Below are 13,213 nucleotides of genomic sequence, written 5' to 3' on the forward strand. Positions count from 1 at the left end.
CAAACTTGTTAAAATTGATGAGCTTTTTGAGAATGTGAAAGTCAACAGAGAATTGCACTTCCGCTAAAATTCACGTTTTCACATGAGCACAATAAAACTTACTTCTTGTAGCATGAATTTACAAACTGTAGTAAAAAACTGCATGCAAAAAAATTTGCACACGAACGCAAATCTGGAAGCGTTAAACGTATGCAAAAACGTGGTCAGTTTTTTGCAATGCTAAGTTGGGAACGCTGCCTCAGGCAGAAGACGTGGAAGGGAAAGGGGGATGTGTGGAAGGGGTAGAAACTTTTGGTAGGGTCTCTGTACTCCAATGTAGAGATCCATTTGGGCTGTGCAAAGCAGGTCCTGGGGTCTCTCTACATCCATAAGGGAAATGTGGCATAGGAGCAGGGGTCGCATTTACAACTGGGTCATTGTCCCTGGAGGGACCCATTCTCATTTGCCCACAATCCTTTTGCAGGATTAAATAGTCCCACACAGGATCTCTGCTGCACAGCCAGGCAGGAAGCAGCAGCGATCCGCCATCTGCCCAAACTGTCTATAATGATAGTTTCGGGTGATGTACAGTTTTGGAGCCACCTAACCAGATTTAGTCAAAGAGAGATTTGTCTGTTGGCCGAGTCTGCCCATCATCACTACATGTATGGCTACCTTTGAGGTTGCCAAACATCAGGTGACTTGGCAGCCAGTCAATCATTCGATTTGAGTTTTATAATCGAATCAGATGAAAACCGGTGCTGACGAGTGCATGCCCGATTGACGATGTGCCCAATTTCGGGCTAAAATTGGTGGCATGAATTGGTCGACATGCTGCAAGATGTAGGACTGACTTGCTTGACCGGGTGCGCAGCGGTAACATGAGCGCAATGAATCTCCCTGGGTTCTGCAGTGTATTAATGTATATGTACCTGTCTTGTGCCTTGGTGCCCGTCCGTCTTCAGCAGGGGAGGACTGGCCCAGGGGAACGGGGGGCAACTGCCCCCGGGCCGCCCGAATCGTAAGTAATTAGGGCCAGCCGCTGCTGTACGCAACGGCTGCAGACATACCACAGGTGACAGGTCCAATCAGAGAAGGGGCTGAGGCGGCCGGCCGTGGTGTGCCCTTGTGCGTGGCTGCGCCTGCGGTGGATGTGAGCGGCACAAGGACACAAATAGCTTAGGTCCTCTCCGGCCCGGTGGGTTGACCCTGCTTGACTCCGCCCCCCGCCTGGAGCCATTGCCGCCCGCAACGTGCTGCTGTGCTTGCGATGTCATCGGAGTGAGCTGTCTCACTCTTCAGCTTTCTGTGCTGGGGGGGCTGGGGGCCTGGAGCTGTGGCTACGAGTGGCTGGCTGGCCTGGCTGGAGGAGTCGGACACAGTCCTCCCCTGTGCTGCTGTGCCTGAGGTGTCGTCGGAGTGAGCTGCCTCACTCTTCAGCTTTCTGTGCTGGGGAGAATCCGCTGCTCTTCCATTAGCCCCCCCACATGCCACCGTCGAATAGCACGCCACTTTGTATTAAAAAAAATTGCACACGTTTTTCACGTGTAACCGTGCACGGTGTTTGGGAAAACCGCGAGCAGAAAACCACTGTGCTAGTTTAAGTGAAGCTTGCGTTTATTATCAAAAAAGTTCAATTTTATTTGTTTTTTGTTTACTTACCGTATGTATAAAGTTCTAATGTGTTCAGCTCTTTTAGCATTAATATACCACTGTCATTGCGCAGCTCATAAACATTAATTGCTGGGAATTCTCTTTCTTGCCCAGTAAAGGCGTGCCATTTCCTGTAAATCACACTGTGTATTCCAGGAGTCCACAGAAGCCAGAATGCAGCGACATACCTACTGACAAGCATTCCAACCTGCTGACATATCAGCCTAGTAACACTCAGCAGAAGTGGTTTCATAATGTGTATGAATAGTAAAGGGTTCACTTAAGAAATGCTCACTTTGCACAAGGATGTCTTGAACCCAGTGACATACCAGTGGTTTCAGAGCCCTCCCCCCAGCACTGTATGAATTCTGATCACAGGATACCAAGTCCTTCGGGACCTGCTTTCCTAGCTGCAGTGTGAGAGAGGGGTGAGGAGATCAGATGGATAGCATACCAGTAAGGCTGCTGCCTTTATGTGGGATTAGAGACTTTGGGCCTGATTCACAAAGCGGTGCAAAAACTTTGCACGCCTGTGAAAAGCCCTTTATCACGTCTAAACTTAGTTTAGGCGTGATCTGAAGGAATTCGCGCGAACTCCCGCGCGCAAAGTTTTGCGCGCGTAGCGCGGTGCGCTACGCGCGCAGCGCACCGTGCTTCGTGCGAAGTGCCCATTAAGCCCTATGGGACTTTGCGCGTACGCGCGCAAAACTTTGCGCGCGGGAGCTTCACGCGAGTTAGAGCACAAAGCGGTGATAACTTTGCTAGTGCAAAGGTTATCACGCCTAAAGTCTTTTAGGCGTGATAACTGAGTTATCACCACTTTGTGAATCAGGCCCTTTGACCAGGGCTTTAATCCTGGCTCAAACCAGTATGTAAAACAGTAAGGAGTCTTTTGGCCAAGGCTTCCTAATGATGCTGGTTGCCTGTGGAGTGCACCCTTAGTGGCTGCAGCCCTGAAGCGATTTGAGGTGAAAAGCACAATATAAATGTTTTGTGCCTCGTCTAAGCAGGGGGAAGGAAGACATTGTTAATAATTACCACTATTAAAAGCAAGGTGATAGTTACAGTATCACTACTGCAGGAACAAAACACTAATGCAGCAGTTGAAGGAGCATTAAAGGGAACCTTAACTGAGCCTGAAAAAAAAAAAAAAAAAAAAGTATCACTTACCTTGGGCTTCCACCAGCCCCCTGCAGACGTCCTGTGCCTGCGCCGTCACTCACCGATCATCCGGTCCCCCGCCGTGGCTCAGATTCATTTTCAGCAGTGAGCATCTGCGCAGTACTCGTACTACGTACGTACATGTACTACGGAGCGCGATCGAGGATGCGCGGGGCCAGAGCCGCACAGCCACACTGCTCGGCGATTGATCAGTCGCTGAAAATGAAACTAAGCCACGGGGCGATGCCAGATGATCTTTTTTCAGGTTCAGTTAAGAAACCCTTTAAAGATGGGCCCTCTATTTGATGGAGCCTGCTGCAGTAGCAGCCTCTGTATCCCCTATTGTACTAATTACTAAGGTCTTGCCAAGGATGGAAGATTCCCATTGGTCTGTTGCAATTCAATGCCACATGCATCTGCCCGTTCTCATAGGCTTACATTGATTAAGCCGCCTTCTGCTGCGTCAATGACCCATGTCCGTAATTGTTGTTAACCACAGATCCTTTACTTCCATTCATCGGAACAAAATGAACGGATCAATTCCGAATGGTTCTTTTCTGCTCCAATAAGCGGAATGATTTTTTATGCCAGTGTGTACCCAGCCTTGGTGAGTTAAATGCCTTAAAGGGTACCTGAAGTGACTTGTGGAATTATGAAATAACACATAGTACAAATCCTATTTAGAACCTGTCTGTGTACACTTTTTAAAGTGTACCTGAGATAAAAGCAAATTCCCCGGTCATGCTCCATTGAGCATGCGTGTTCCTGACCACACGTGCCCCAGATCGTGCTCCCGTAATCGGGAGTGTTTTGTAGCCCACGGCCTACATGGGGCTGGAGGAAGCCTCAGGCACGTATAAATACTTGTCTTGCTTTTATTTCAGGTTTCGTTTATTTCTTTTCCACTGCAAGGGTTAATAGGCCAGTGCCTTATCTGGGCAGTCAGAGCAGTCAGACTGCAGCAGCAGTGCTCCTGAAAAGTACATGAAGACCATAACATCTTTGTGTGACTGTATGTTTATTTATGATAGCAAGAACAGGTCATTGTTTCTCTGTGTGGGAGCTAAAAGAACAGCAGGAATGTAAGTGTGATTGGCTCAGTCCTTCAATCCTTATGCTGGGAATACACAATTTGTTTTTTAGGCTGATAGATAATTTCCGACAGGTCCAATCTGATTTAGATCGTTTTTCTAATCAATTCTCTGATAGAAGTTCAAAATAATTGGAAAAACGATCGAAAAATCTATCAGGAAATCGATCAACTAGTAAATCTGCCCAAAACAACTCATTGTTTATTCCAAGCATAAAACCCAACAAGAAGAAGATGGGACTTCAGAAAAGGTTTAGTAAAGGTGACACTTACTGTACTTATAAGCAGTGTTCTCCCCAGGCTTTTTTAGCTGGGTGCTCCACCCGGCTAATTTAGGTTAGGGCCCGGCCGTCATTGGTTTGCCTCCGGCTCCTATGCTGTAAGCAGACTTGCACTGGTCCTGCATTAAACCCTCCCCCCTCCCAACCCTGCCCCCCCCCCACTATTTTTTTATGCCACCAGCTGGAGAAAATTTCTGGGGAGAACACTATATAAAGTTATTTTAACACCAGGTTTACTTTAACTTCTATATATCAAGAGAACCCAAGACCCACAATACATTAAAGGTGTCATTGTAATGAGACAATTTACACTCACATCACCTGTCAGTGGTTTATATGTGGTGGCTGATCAGTGTGTATAAATCCATTTGTACATCAACATGCCCCCAATTTACTATTAATAGCTATACATGCACTATGCACAGAGTTTGTGGCTGTAGTTTTATCCTGACACAGCTATTTTTGAGCATTTATTACTTGCTCAGCAGGTTTTACTGTTTCCCAATCACAGTTATGTAACCTTCAGAAGTCTAGTGGCAGGAATCTGGGGAAACGTAATGTGAGCGTGATAATCAGTCTGACATCCCTCGCTGAACACAAAGGAAGATTATACTGATGAGTGAAGAGATGTAAACTACTGTGCAAAAAGTTATGTCCTTGTCAATTAATGTTTTACAATGTGGATATTGTAAAAAAAAGATATTGAATAATTATCATTTAATAATTAACCTTAAAGGGGAACTTCAGCCTAAACAAACATACTGTCATTAAGTTACATTAGTTATTTTAATTAGAATAGATAGGTAATATAATTTTTTACCCACCCTGTTTTAAAAGAACAGGCAAATGTTTGTGATTCATGGGGGCTGCCATCTTTGTCATGGGGGCAGCCATCTTTTTGGTTGAAAGGAGGTGACAAGGAGCAGGAGACACAGTTCCAACTGTCCTGTGTCCTGATAACCCCTCCCAGCTGCACACGCTAGGCTTCAAATGTCAAATTCAAAATGTAAAAAAAAAAATTTGCACCAAAACAGCAGAACGAGAGCAACAACATCAGAAATCCCATCATGCTTTGCACAGCATCAGGGGGAAAAAGCCCGGGCAGTTTTCTTCTGTGCAGCTAAAAATGAGGCTTGGATAAGAGAAACAAAGTTCTGATGCTGTTAAACTGTTAAAGAAACATCAGACCTTTTCAGTGCTGCTGAGTCGATTTTTAGTCCGGAGGATCACTTTAAAGTCCAACAGAACACCTCAAATCCCTAGTTCACGCTCCAGAGTTCTCAGATGCAACATGTCACCACATGTCACAACGAGAAACACCTGATCTGTTGCATGCTTGTTCAGGGTCTATGGCTAAAAGTACTAGAGGCTGAGGATCAGTAGGACAGCCAGGCAACTGGTATTGCTTAATAGGAAATAAATATGGCAGCCTCCATATCACAGTTGTCCTTTAATTATTTAGCATTTATATAGCAACAATATCTTACGCAGCGCTGTGCAGAGTTTATTGTCTTGTCACTAACTGTCCCTCGGAGGGGCTTACAATGTAATCCCTACCACAGTCATATGTGTATGTATGTATGCATCATATGCATCATGTAGTGTATGTATCGTAGTCTAGGGCCAATTTAGGGGGAAGCCAATTAACTTATCTGTATGTTTTGGGGATGTGGGAGGAAACGTGGAGAACATACAAGCTCTGTGCAGATAGCGCAACCAAATGGGAGTTCATGGCTGGCAGCCTAAACTACCAGGGGTCAAGGCCCATTCACACTAGAAGCGCTTTTCTGAGCATGTTGCCATTGATTAGCGTTTTGTAAAATCGATCCCATTCACTTTCATTAAAATTGCGGTAAAAATTGCTGAAATTTCGCGATCGGGTACGATAAAATCGCAGTGATTGTTCTGTGATTTTTACCGGCACACATACATATCATCAGGCAATCCCCGCCTGTGCGGGATATTAGGAACTTTATTGTATCTACTGCAAGTGACAGCAACATAAGGAAAAGTGTAATTCATTGCATTTCATTTGTAGAACAAATGCACACTCTGGCCCATATGCAATTCACTTTTTCACCTAAGTATTAAGAAGATACTTTTTAATCTTCTGTTTAAAATTACTTTTTAGCACTCTGCAATTGAAAAGCTACCAAAAAGTAGGTGAAAAGGAACTATCAAAATTATTCTGAGCATTGTCCTGCTTGCTGGTGGCTCACAATGTATTTTATTTATAAGGTGTGAAAATATCACTTAGGAGAAAAAGGGAATTGCGTATGAGTCCTTCTACGTATGGCTGAGAACAGCCTTGTGCTTGTACCAGACTTAAAGAGAAACTCCGACCAAGAATTAAACTTTATCCCAATCAGTAGCTGAAACCCCCTTTTACATGAGAAATCTATTCCTTTTCACAAACAGACCATCAGGGGGCGCTGCATGACTGATATTGTGGTGAAACCCCTCCCACAAGAAGCTCTGAGTACCGAGGTACTTCTGGCAGTTTCCTGTCTGGGAACCCTGTTACATTGTGGGAAATAGCTGTTTACAGCTGTTTCCAACGGCCAAAACATCAAGCAGCAGCTACATCACTTGCCGGCGGTAAAAATGTCACCATGTAATACATGTCCGAATGCAAATCAGGGGTTTAAAATATTTTACAATGGGCAAACACCGACTAAATCATTTATACATAATTATTGTAAAAATGAAGCACTTTTTTTATTACATTATTTTCACTGGAGTTCCTCTTTAAGTCCACAATAGGGACATATGACTACTCTAGATTGGATTAGAGCTTACACTATGACCCCTCTAATGCTGGGTACACACGGTACGATTTTCTGTGCGATTTTCCGACCCAATCGTTTTTTACGCTAGATTCCGCACTCAATTCTGCGCTCGATTCTCATATGTTCACTCGTTTTTGTTATTTTTTTCTATTCACTTCTATGAGAAATCGAGCGCAGAATCGATCGGGAGTAATATCGGACATGAGGGATTTTATCAATCGGATGCATCTATCGCACGGAAAATCGTAGGTTTAGGAAAGGTTAGGAACAGTTACTGACACTATGTACTCTGCAAAGTACTGAAAAAGATCTCAAACACTACAGTCATGGGCAAAAGTTTTGAGAATGGCACAAATACTGGTTTCCATACTGGCACAAATACTGGTTTGTTGCTTCAGTTTGTATGATGGCAATTTTTTTATATTCCAGAATGTTATGAAGAGTGATCAGTCTTTCTTTGCCATGAAAATGAACATAATCCCCCCACAAAAAAACACTTTCACTGCAATTCAGTCCTGCCGCAAAAGGACCTGCTGAGATAATTTCAGTAATCTTCTAGTTAAAAGGAATACTGTAGGGGGAGGGGGTCTTCGGAAAATGAGTTGAAGTTACCCGGGGCTTCTAATGGCCCCCCGCAGACATTCTGTGCCCGTGCAGCCACTCACCGATGCTCCGGCTCCACCTCCGGTTCACTTCTGGAATTTCAGACTTTAAAGTCGGAAAACCACTGCGCCTGCGTTGCCGTGTCCTTGCTCCCGCTGATGTCACCAGGAGCATACTGAGCAGGCCCAGTATGGTCTGTGTCTCCGCAGTACACTCCTGGTAACATCAGCGGTAGCGAGGACACGGCAACACGGGCACAGTGTTTTCAGACTTTAAAGTCTGAAATTCCAGAAGTGAACCAGAGGGGGGGCCGGAGCATCGCTGAGTGGCTGCACGGGCACAGAATGCCTGCGGGGGGGGGGGCATTAGAAGCCCCGGGTAAGTTCAACTCATTTCCCCCCGACCCACCCTACAGTATTCCTTTAACACAGGTGAGAGTGTTGACGAGCACAAGGCTGGAGACCATTCTGTTATGATAATTGAGTTACAACAGCAGACTGAATGCTTTAACCCAGCTGTGCCCAACCTAAGGCCAGTTTCTGTGGCCCGCACGGCGGTGTCCTGCGGAGGGGGAGAGGATCGGGTGGTATTGCGTAGTTATAGTATCGGCGTAGTCCCGCGCATACACCAGTGTGTGCTCCGTATTCAGCCCCGGGTAGCGCTGGGATACTTAGAAAGCCTCGCTCATTGGTTACTGCAGGAACCTTCCTCCAATAGGAATCAGCCTGATTCCTATTGGAGGAAGGTTCCTGCAGTAACCAATGAGCGAGGCTTTCTAACTATCCCAGCGCTGCCCGGAGCTGAATACGGAGCACACGCAGGTGTATGCGCGGGAGTACGCCGATACTATAACTACGCAATACCACCCGATACTCTCCTCCTCCGCAGGACACCACGGGCAGCCCCCTCAGCCCCACACAGAGCTGACAGCCCCCTCAGCCCTACACAGAGCTGACAGCCCCCTCAGCCCTACACAGAGCTGACAGCCCCCTCAGAGCTGACAGCCCCCTCAGCCCCACACAGAGCTGACAGCCCCCTCAGCCCCACACAGAGCTGACAGCCTCCTCAGCCCCACACAGAGCTGACAGCCCCCTCAGCCCCACACAGAGCTGACAGCCCCCTCAGCCCCACACAGAGCTGACAGCCCCACACAGAGCTGACAGCCCCCTCAGCCCCACACAGAGCTGACAGCCCCCTCAGCCCCACACAGAGCTGACAGCCCCCTCAGCCCCACACAGAGCTGACAGCCTCCTCAGCCCCACACAGAGCTGACAGCCTCCTCAGCCCCACACAGAGCTGACAGCCTCCTCAGCCCCACACAGAGCTGACAGCCTCCTCAGCCCCACACAAAGCTGACAGCCTCCTCAGCCCCACACAGAGCTGACAGCCTCCTCAGCCCCACACAGAGCTGACAGCCTCCTCAGCCCCACACAGAGCTGACAGCCTCCTCAGCCCCACACAGAGCTGACAGCCTCCTCAGCCCCACACAGAGCTGACAGCCTCCTCAGCCAGCACACTACAGGCAGGCCACGTGTGGGTAAGTAGGCCTCTGTTCCTCCTCAGCAGAGCTGACAGCCTCCTCAGCCAGCACACTACAGGCTGGGCTCTTATACCATTGCTGCATTAATCTGCCCTGTGCATACACCCAGGTACCATACTGGACTCTGATACCATTGCTGCATTAATCTGCCCTGTGCATACACCCAGGTACTGTAGTGGACTCTGATACCATTGCTGCATTAATCTGCCGCAAACTTCCCATTAAGAAAATGTGCATCAAATGGTGAGTACAACAATTCTTATAGTGTCGTTTTCTTTCCATTTCCAACACCATGTTAACTGTTACTAGAAAAACGTTAAAAGTTTTACATCGAAATTTTGTATGCATAAGTTCCGGCCCTCGAGATTTTTCTTGATTTGAAGTTCGGCCCTCGGGCCAAAAAAGGTTGAGCACCACTGCTTTAACCATTTCAGCCTCCGGGTACTTTTCACCTTATGGACGAGAGGAATTTTCACATTTCAGCACTCCTCCCATTCATTCCCCAATAACTTTATCAGTACTTACCACAACGAAATGATCTATGCTTTGTTTTTTCCGCCACCAATTAGGCTTTCTTTGGGCGGTAAATTATACTAAGAATTATTTTATTCTAAATGCATTTTAATAAGAATAAGAAAAAAATTGAAAAAATTCATTATTTCTCAGTTTTCAGCAATTATAGTTTTAAAATATTTTATGCTACCATAATTAAAATCCACACATTTTATTTGGCCATTTGTCCCGGTTAAAAAGTCTCTTATTGTATATTTGTGTGCATTTTAATTTTAAGCCACAAGTTGGCACTACACTTAGGTCACTGTCTGCTGTTTACAGCAGATAGGAACCAAAGTGTGTGTAACAGTTTCCTTGCAGTTATGAATGAGAGATGCAGCTTTCTCCCATTCATAATGGCACAGTGATCGGGGCTGAGAACGGACGGCTCTCATGCTCTGATCACAGAAGAACAGGGATGCGGCGATGGCGAATGGAAACAGCGCGGGAATCGCGATTGGCGGTGGTAAGTATACAGTGCGTATATATACGCCCCTTATCTGCTAGTGGTAAACACAGGGGTGTATATAGATGTACCAAAGATCTGTAAGTGGTTAATAATAATATGCCATCTTGACATAGATATTATTTATTTTTTATTCCCTAAAGGTGTAGGTGTAATTTTACTATTTGGCCACAAGATGTCCCTGCTGAGCAAAATCCTTTTAGCGTACAAAGTACGCTACTTAGGAATCAATGTATTGCTACATTGTAACTAGGGAAGTGACGCAGGCCTGCGATCACAGTGCCTGCAGGGACATTAATGAATTGGAACCTTGTTTCCATTCATAAATTTAACGATCGGCGGCGGAAACCAGCGGAAATCATGGCAGGAGATCTATTTAAGAATAAACACTGTTTTTGAACAAAAACAGTGTTTATTCTCGGCGGACATGTACGGATTGGCACAGGGGACTTTTGTCCCCTGCAGCCAATCCCCTTATTGCCGGTGACAGTGCGATTGTGGGCATCTGCCCACATGATCGCGTGAAAACCCCCCCAAACTGCAGGGACGTGACTATCGCATCCCTGCGGCTACAGCAGCTGCCGCTGCGGATGTGAAGCTCACGTCCACGTGGCATAAATGGGTAAAGGATACCTTCAAGGGTGCGTGCAGGGGTGGGGGTTACCACTGCCAAGAATCCCCCCTACTACAAGGCCAGCGCTGGTCAAATGCACCCTCGCTGCCGTTTTATCTCCTCTGCTCCCGGCCCCTCCTCTAGAAAGTTCAGATCACCCATTTCTGGAATGCCTGGCGGCATACTTCACACCACAGATCAGCAGTGACCTGCAGCAAAGGCAGCCAGTGTGTTACTTGGTAACGGCTCCCGCCACATACAAAAAGTCACATCTTTGCGTTACCAGCCGCAGGCATGCGATCAAGGATGTGTGTCGCCGAGCAGCGCCAACGCACTGCTGACCGACCTTCCTGCCCCAGAAGTAGCTTCGGGGGGCTATTAATATATAATGGAGGAGAACAGAGGGAGCGGTGGGCATGAGGAGAGGTTCCTACACATGCCTGCTCCCACCGTTTTTACATTTTTCCCAGCACTAAGGTATCCTTTAAAAGTACGGTGATGCTTGAAATCATTGTTCTTCCTCTGTGTAACCATGGTTACCTGCAAGGAAACACGTGGTCCTCATTGTGTTGCATAAAAAGGACTTCAGAGGCAAGGATATTGCTGCTACTAAGATTGCACGTAAATCAACCATTTATTGGATCATCAAGAACTTCAAGGAGAAAGGTTCAATTGTTGTAAACAAGGCTTCAGAAAGTCCAGTAAGCATCAGGACTGTCTCCTCAAGATGGTTCAGCTGTGGGACTGGGGTACCACCAGTGCAGAGCTTGCTCAGGACTGGAAGCAGGAAGGTGTGAATGCATCTTCCCACACACTAACGATGGCCTGGTGCCACTTCTCTTCAAGAAAAACATCAGGGACTAGCTGATATTCTGCAAAAAGTACAGGGATTGGACTGGTGAGGACTGGGGTAGGGTCGTGTTCTCTAATGAAGCCCCTTTCCTAATGTTTGGTGCATATAACAAAATGATTGTCCAGAGAATAAAAGGTGAGCGCTAACATCAGTTCTCGCTTATGCCAACAGGAAAGCAAACTGAGGCCATTCATGTGTGGCAACAATGCCATGAATAAAAAAATGGTACCAAAACTTCCTCATACAGCAACTTCTTCCAACCATCCAAGATTAGGTTGATGAAGAACCATGCTTTTTGCAGCATATGGAGCATATAAGGCGAAAGTAATAACTAATGCTAGGTACACACTGTTTCCAACAGGTCCGATCTGATTTCCGATCGATTTTCCATAGAAGTGAATGGAAAAATCGATCGGAAATCAGATCGGTCTGTTGGAAATAGTAGATCTGACAGTAAATCTGTCAGAAAATTGTATCGTGTGTACCTAGCATTAGTAGCTCGGAAACAACATTGAAATTTTAGGTCCATGGCCAGGGAACTCCCTAGACCTTAATCCAATTAAGAACTTGTGGACAAACCTGAAAAGGCAGGTGGGCAAACAAAAACCCACATATTTTGACAAATACCAAGCATTGATTTTGAAAGAGTGGGTTGCCATCATTCAGGATTTGGCACATAAACATGCCAGGGCGAATTGTAGAGGACTTGATAAAAAAGGGCAAATACTGCAAATACTGACTTCATAAACATGATGTAAATGTAAATAAAAGCCTTTGAAACTTATGAAATGTTAGTTATTACACCACAGAAACAACTGACAAAACGATCGAAGAACAATGAAGCAGCAAACTTTGTGAAAACCAGTACTTGTGCCATTCTCAAAACTTTTGACCATGATTGTGTATAAATACATGATATTGATAATAACTGCTTATTGCATTAAGCACTTCGAGTGTTTAACCCCCTTGCCGGTCCAATTCCCGCGGCAAGGGGGCAGCACAGCACTTTTTTTTTTTTTTTTAAATCATGATACATGATAGCCGCTGAGCAGCGGCATCCCCGCAGCCACTCTGATCGCCTCCGGTGATCAGAGTAAGCAGGAAATCCCATTCAGAACGGGATTTCCTGCTGGGCTTCCCCGGTCGCCATGGCGACGGGGCGGGATGACGTCACTGACGTCATGGATGTCAGAGGGAATCCCGATCCACCCCTCAGCGCTGCGGGTAGCGGCGAATCTGCGAAAATTATGCAAATCGGCCCAGCGGGGCCTGAGAAATCCTCCTGCGCAGGTTACCCCGAGCTGAGCTCGGGATAACCGGCAAGGAGGTTAAAGGACCACTAATTTAAATTACATGTAAACATACTGAAAAGACATAAGTTGTTTAGGTGATTGAGATTTCTTTGCAAGCTTCTTTTTCAGGCATGTTTCAGAACTGGATCAGATAAATATACAAATAAGTATGTTTCTTGCAGAGTAAAATGAGCTATACATTACTTACAGTGGCTAGTAGAAATCTGCTGGAACTGACAGGTTTTTGACTAGTCCAAAGAATCTATACAAACATGCATGCCCCCCCCCCCCCCCCCATTTGCACACTATCCTGGACTGAGCAACTCCTGTTCACTAAGTGC

At 46.1% G+C, this 13,213-nt stretch overlaps 1 protein-coding gene across 3 annotated transcripts in view; it reads right to left on the minus strand.

The window, feature by feature from the left end:
* TRADD (TNFRSF1A associated via death domain) overlaps nucleotides 1–13,213 on the minus strand; it is an 88,118-nt gene that overhangs the window by 24,399 nt on the left and 50,506 nt on the right. Inside the window, exon 1 of one of the 3 annotated variants that reach the window (XM_068261431.1) lies at nucleotides 912–921. The exons of the other annotated variants lie outside the window; for them this stretch is intronic. The gene's annotated coding sequence lies outside the window, so the exon portion shown is untranslated. Of the gene's footprint in view, nucleotides 1–911; nucleotides 922–13,213 lie in introns of those variants that run through there. 3 annotated transcript variants of the gene reach the window in all.

This window comes from Hyperolius riggenbachi, chromosome 11 (genome assembly GCF_040937935.1).
Source record: "Hyperolius riggenbachi isolate aHypRig1 chromosome 11, aHypRig1.pri, whole genome shotgun sequence".
NCBI classification, from domain to species: domain Eukaryota; kingdom Metazoa; phylum Chordata; class Amphibia; order Anura; family Hyperoliidae; genus Hyperolius; species Hyperolius riggenbachi.